The sequence below is a fragment of the Gossypium hirsutum genome, chromosome D04 (genome assembly GCF_007990345.1).
Source record: "Gossypium hirsutum isolate 1008001.06 chromosome D04, Gossypium_hirsutum_v2.1, whole genome shotgun sequence".
Classification (NCBI taxonomy): Eukaryota; Viridiplantae; Streptophyta; class Magnoliopsida; order Malvales; family Malvaceae; genus Gossypium; species Gossypium hirsutum.
The window spans coordinates 29,930,307-29,936,763 of record NC_053440.1 but is presented as its reverse complement, the minus strand read 5'-3'; the positions used below and the strand labels follow the sequence as shown (position 1 = coordinate 29,936,763).

General features: G+C 32.0%; 1 long non-coding RNA gene across 4 annotated transcripts; it reads left to right on the top strand.

Annotated features, from left to right (window-relative positions):
* The first annotated feature begins 2,595 nt into the window (after positions 1 to 2,595).
* On the top strand, positions 2,596 to 6,244 carry LOC107899419 (uncharacterized). 4 transcript variants are annotated; one of them, XR_005912001.1, is made up of 6 exons: positions 2,596 to 2,807; positions 3,257 to 4,766; positions 5,464 to 5,565; positions 5,641 to 5,724; positions 5,852 to 5,958; positions 6,079 to 6,244. It is a non-coding gene; the product is annotated as an uncharacterized lncRNA (long non-coding RNA). The 4 variants fall into 4 exon arrangements; XR_005912003.1 differs by having other exon boundaries at positions 2,597 to 2,807; positions 3,257 to 3,608; positions 3,694 to 4,766; positions 5,464 to 5,724; XR_005912002.1 differs by having other exon boundaries at positions 2,598 to 2,807; positions 3,257 to 3,608; positions 3,694 to 3,744; positions 4,651 to 4,766; positions 5,464 to 5,958.
* The last annotated feature ends 213 nt before the right edge of the window (positions 6,245 to 6,457 follow it).

Genomic DNA, 6,457 nt, shown 5'->3' with positions numbered 1-6,457 from the left:
TGTGCTACACTACACCAAAACAGGCTTTTAGCGGCGTTTTTAGTGGCGTTTAGATAAAAAAACGCCACTAAATATCGATCATTAGCGACGCTTTATGGAAAACGCCGCTGAAAATAAGCATTAGCGGCGTTTTCCAAAAAGCGCCGCAAAAAACCTAAGCCCAATGACGCCGTTTTCAGAGCTTTTGGGGATTTAGCGGCGTTTTTAAGAAAGCGCCGCTAATGGTCAGGGCTTTAGCGGCGTTTTTGAGAAAGCACCGCAAAAAAACATAAGCCCAACGACGCCGTTTTGTGGGCTTTTGGGGATTTAGCGGCGTTTTTAAAAAAGCGCCGCTAATGGTCAGGGCTTTAGCGGCGTTTTTGAGAAAGCGCCACAAAAAAACATAAGCCCAACGGCGCCGTTTTGTGGGCTTTTGGGGATTTAGCGACGTTTTTAAGAAAGCGCCACTAATGCTCAGGGCTTTAGCGGCGTTTTTGAGAAAGCGCCGCAAAAAAAATAAGCCCAACGACGTCGTTTTGTGGGCTTTTGGGATTTAGCGGCGCTTTTAAGAAAGCGCCACTAATGCTTAGTGCTTTAGCGGCGTTTTTGAGAAAGCGCCGGAAAAAAAATAAGCCCAACAACGCTGTTTTGTGGGCTTTTGGGGATTTAGCAACGTTTTTAAGAAAGCGCCGCAAAAAAAAAAGCCAAACGACGCCGTTTTGTGAGCTTTCGGGGATTTAGCGGCCAAAAAAATAATGACACGTATAAATAATTTGAAATAAAACACATGGAAAAATTAAAATACTATTATTTAAAATAATTGAAAAAGAGATAATAATAAATTTGTTTAGGGTTTTTGGTTTAGGGTATATGATTTATCTAAGATTTAAGGCCGATTTAAGGAGTATGGGTTTAGAGTTTATGGATTAGGGATTATGGATTATGGATTAGGGGTTGGGATTTAAGGTTTAGGGGTTAGAGGGTTGGTGGTTTAGGGGTTAGACGTGCTAGGGGTTAAAAGTTAGGGATTTAGGGGTCGAGTTAGGGTTTTGGGTTTAGATTAATTATTTTTTTAATTTATATTTTAAATATGTTCTTATATAATTGTAAAAGAGATAGTAATAAATTTGTTTAGGGTTTTTAGTTTAAGGTATGTGATTAATTTAATATTTAAGGCTGGTTTAGGAGTTCTTATATTAAGGTTTAAGGAGTATGGATTTAGGGATTATGAATTAGGGATTATGGTTTAAGTGTTGGGATTTAAGGTTTAGGGGTTAGGGGTTTAGGGGTTAGATGTTAGGGGTTAAGAGTTAGAGATTTAAGGTTTAGGGATTTAGGGGTCGAGTTAAGGTTTTGAGTTTAGATTAATTATTTTTTTAATTTATATTTTAAATATATTCTTATATAATTGTAAAAGAGATAATAATAAATCAAATATATTGAAATTATGAGTATAGTTTAAATTATTTAAGAGATATATAATAGATAGACTTTATATGTATTGAATGGTTAATTTAGGGTTTACTTGAGATTTGTTAAATGATAAAATTTTGTACAATTAATTAATGCTTTATATTTAAAAAAATTTTAATCTAAACCATTTGATATATTTAAATATTAGTTTAAATAGAATTAATAAATAAGTTAAAAAAGTAATAGATTGATATGGATATTTAGGTATAATTATTTATTTTGGAGAGGACCAAATTATAAGAAAAAAATACAAAAATAAAAATGATATGGATATATAGGTAATTATTTAATTTAGATAATTCTAACTTAATAATTAATTACAACCATTTTATCATTTGTTTTCTTATTAAAAAAATTTAGCATAGATAAACGGCGTCATTTTGTTCAAAATGAAATCGCGGCGTTTTTATAAAAAACGCCACAAAAATAAATCAATTTATAAAAACAAAATAAAAAAATTTAGAATAGCAAAACGGCGTAGTTTTGTTCAAAATGAATTTTTTTTGCGGCGTTTTTCATAAAACGCCGCTAAAGGTAAGCAATAGCGGCGTTTTTATAAAAAACGCCACAAAATAATTTTACTTTAAAAAAATAGCCCCTTTTAGCATAGCATAGCAAAACGGCATAGTTTTGTTCAAAATAAATTTTTTTGCGGCGTTTTTCATAAAAACGCCGCTAAATGTAAGCAATAGCGGCGTTTTTATAAAAAACGCCACAAAATAATTTTACTTTAAAAAAATAGCCCCTTTTAGCATAGCATAGCAAAACGGCATAGTTTTGTTCAAAATAAATTTTTTTGCGGCGTTTTTCATAAAAACGCCGCTAAAGGTAAGTAATAGCGGCGTTTTTATAAAAAACGCCACAAAATAATTTTACGTTAAAAAATAGCCCCTTTTAGCATAGCATAGCAAAACAGCATAGTTTTGTTCAAAATGAATTTTTTTTGCGGCGTTTTTCATAAGGTAAGCAATAGCGGCGTTTTTATAAAAAACGCCACAAAATAATTTTACTTTAAAAAATAGCCCTTTTAGCATAGCATAGCAAAACGGCGTAGTTTTGTTTAAAATGAAAATTTTTTGCGGCGTTTTTCTAAAGATAAGCAATAGCGACATTTTGAGAGAAAACGCCACAAAAATAATTTCACTCCATTTTATAAAATCCCCCTTCCGAAATTCCCTACTTTCCCCCCTAAAATCCCTAAGCCTTTCCTTTCAATTTCCAAAAACCAAAAATTGAACTCCACTCCGACAACACAGACAAACGCCTCTCACATTTTTGCTTATTTTTAGGGTTCATTTTTTCGTTCTTTTATTAACCTAAATTTCATTTCTCCATCCCAAAAATCCTTGGATCAGGTAACTTTTCCAATAAATTGCTCATTCAGTTTTTTTCCTTTAAATGTTTTTGCGGGTTAAAAATCAAATTTTTTTACCGTCCATTTGTTCATCTACAACTTTTTTGATCCTGGGTTTTGTCTAATATTAATAAAAAATCTTTATATTTGCTTCAAATTAAAAATCTCTTCTGCATGAAGAAAAGCAGCAAAATTATGAATTGTTATTTTTCCAGGAATCTTGTTGTTCATTCTTGTTTAAAGATTAGACATTATTATTGATGTATTATTGATGGTTTCACGCCCAAGGCCCTTGATGTATTTCGAAGAGAATTTGATTTCTTTGACATGGATTGTTTGGTGACATGGATTGCAAAAAATGATTTTTTGGTTACCCGCTCATTACTCCCTCTTCTTCTCATCTCCGTCGTGTGCCCTAAATCCCCCAAATAAAAGTTTGTTTTTCTTCAGCTGAAATCCCCCAAATAGAAATCGGACCGAGCAGCTTTACATCAAGGAAGAAGAAGAGTCTGAAAAACAAAAGCAGCTAAGTTGCCTTTATGACTTGTGAAGGCGAGTATTTTTGGCATGTAATTCAGCTACAAAATTTTCAGTTTTTTGTTTGGCAAAAATAGAAAGGCAAATCCCCAGAGCCCTTTGGATTAAATGGTTTTAATTATAGTAAATTTGACTTGCCCTTTTGTTTTACCTTAATCTACTTTTGCTAGTTTGTGGATGCTTTCCCTTTTCGTATTTTCTCTCTATTTTGATCGTCTTCCAACAGATCGGCTTTAGATGGGTGAGGTAGTCTCTACAATTCCAAGTAGGTTTGCCTTTGCCGGCTACCCTCTCAATTCTTTTTTATCATTCTTGTTTTGGGTTTTCATTTTTTTCTAAATGACTGACAGCTTCGAAGCGCCATTTTTTTGAACTCTTTTTTTGCAGCAAGCACCCAAAAGGTATTTGGATTTTAGCTTTTACTGGTTTTAGTTTCATTGGACGTAATTGTTAACTCGATGATGTCTCTCAAGCAAATGCATCAAAGCTAAAAGTTTATATTACTGGTTCATTGTTTTTATAGTTTTAAAAGTTGTATCTTTGGGTTTATTATGGTTCATTATTTTTTATTGGAATATGTAGTTGCTGCCCTCTTTGAATGTCAGTAGAGGCCAGCCAATTACAATATCTTTTGAAGTGATTTGTGTTAGATATTATTTTTGCAATGGCATTTGTGTATGCAGGGGCGAATCCATAATTTATTTTAGGGGCCAATTGAATTGTAATTTTCTGAGATGTCGAATATATATTTTATCATATATTAGTTTATGATTTTATAATTTTTGAAAGGATTAAGTATACTATTTTTCCATTTTTTGAGGGGGCCAAAGCATAATTTTCTTTTATATTGATTTATAATTTGATCATATGTAAGGGGTTATAATTTGATCATATTATTGGTTTATCAACTGTACAAAAATAATTAGAATCATGTTAATGAGTTGATATGTAGGGATTTCTTTGACTGGTTAGAGCAATTCTTATGAAATACAAAAATTACAAATGATTCTTTTTAGTAAAAAACAAAGGAAGATTAGTTGATGATGACAAGCTGTATATTATAAAATTAATGGTGGAATGGATCTTTTATCCTTAATCAAGCTGACTTCAAAGTATAATTGCATAATATGGGTACTTTTGAAATTTAAAATTTACTATTTCTAAAGAGCACCAAAACCAGATTTTCATTTTTTATTATTTTTTCTTTTTTGGGTTTTGTATTTAATATATATACAGTCACAAAGAGCTCTCTTTGTTTTTTTAGCTGCTGTTGCTTTCTTTTTGCCACCATTTCTTTTCTTTTTCAGGTCTCTCATTTTACCATTTGTTGCCTTCACCATGGAGATGGAGAAAAGGCTTCTCTTTTCACTTCTTTTATTCTAGCTGCTTCTTCTTTTGGATTCCTCTTCAGCTCAGATGCAAGGTATTTCCTTTTATTTATATTTGTGTAGATATTTAATAAAATGGGTTCTCTTTGTTCGTTGTTTGCAACTTTCTCCATGTTTTGTGAAATTTATGCTTTTCTTGTGATATGTGGTTGAAGGGCATCGATTTTATGAGTTATCTCATATAATCTCTTGTATTTTTAGGCTATTTTAACCTTATTAATACCTCATCTATTCCTCTAGAAAAATGTTTAATCAATGTAGGCCACATTCTTGCTCATCCTTAATGAATTGCATGCTTTGGTTGTTGATTTTTATTTTTATTAAAATATAAAGCAAGCCTAAGCTTAGACATCCACAACCTAAATCCCTGCCATACAGACACAGTAACCAATAGGCAGGCTTAAAGAAAGTAATGCTTTAATTGGGTTGTAGAACATTCATTATAAAAATTTTTGACAAGGTATAGACTTGGAAATCCTAGAACCTACTCTTGTCTTGTGTTAGAATTTTAAATATTAAATCAATATTTGTCTCTGACATATACTCCCAGTTATGCTAGATGTTGGTACTAACAATCTAAAGCTAATTGAAGACCCGCTTTGTGAGTAAAATATGTGCTTATTTACTTTGTTATTCATAGAATGGAACATATGAAATGCTTGGTGGTACTTTGTTTTATTTACCGATTGTGGAGATTTCTTTTGACATGTTTCTCTTTGGGGGTTTGGACAGATTTAGGACTAAGACAACCAAGGTTAGAAGGGGAAGAATATTTATCAATTATGATGAGTTCTCGAAGCGGTTTTAACACGTTGGCCTAAGGCTATTGTACAGGTTTCTCTCTTTCAGAAGTAAGACTTTTGTTTTATGCTTATACCATGATGTTTATTTGATGGTTACCCCATTTAGTTTGAGGATTTTCAAATGAAGTGGGCCTTTAAAACTCTGAAACGCTATCGGGAAAGGTTTTGCATGTTTAATGATGACGTACAGGTGAGCACTTGGCCTAGGAAGTTGCTACTTTTATGGATAGGATTAGTTTCTAGTGTAACTTAGATTGCTGCAGCATCACTATGAATGCCACCAATATTAGAAAGTTGTGCTTACTTAATTCTCTTAGGTAATTGCTGGAGTTGCACTTGCTGGATTGTTAGGAACTGTAAGAGAACAAGGTTGATCTTTGGATGATTTTCCAAACCACAAGATTGTTGTGGTGGGAGCTGGAAGGTATTTGGCTGACTTATAAAGCTTGGTCTTTCAATCTTTCACCATAATTTTTCTTTGGCTCATTGCATCCATTCCCTCACAGCTTTATTTCTCATAAAAACTTTTCTTTCTGGCTTCCAGTGCAGGGCTTGGTGTTCTTAGCATGGCTGTTCATCCTATTTGTGCAAAGCCTTTTATGTTCTTTTAGATATGTAATGTCCTTTCTCTTGTATAATGAAGATGTAGATTTTATGAACTAATCATGTAAAAATGTTTTGCTAGAAAATCATCTGCGGATTTCTTTTTATGATATCTACTTCAATCATAGTTTTCTTTCTTTTTAGTTTCTTACTTCTACGAGAAAATCTTTATGGTTTGACTCTAGGAATCTAAATTTTCTTATTTTAAATTCTAAAACTAAATTCATTAATTTTTATATTTAGTTTTAAAGTTAAAATTTTCATAGAAAATTTAATTTAAATAATATTTTTTTATTTATCCTTAACAAGTATATTTAAAG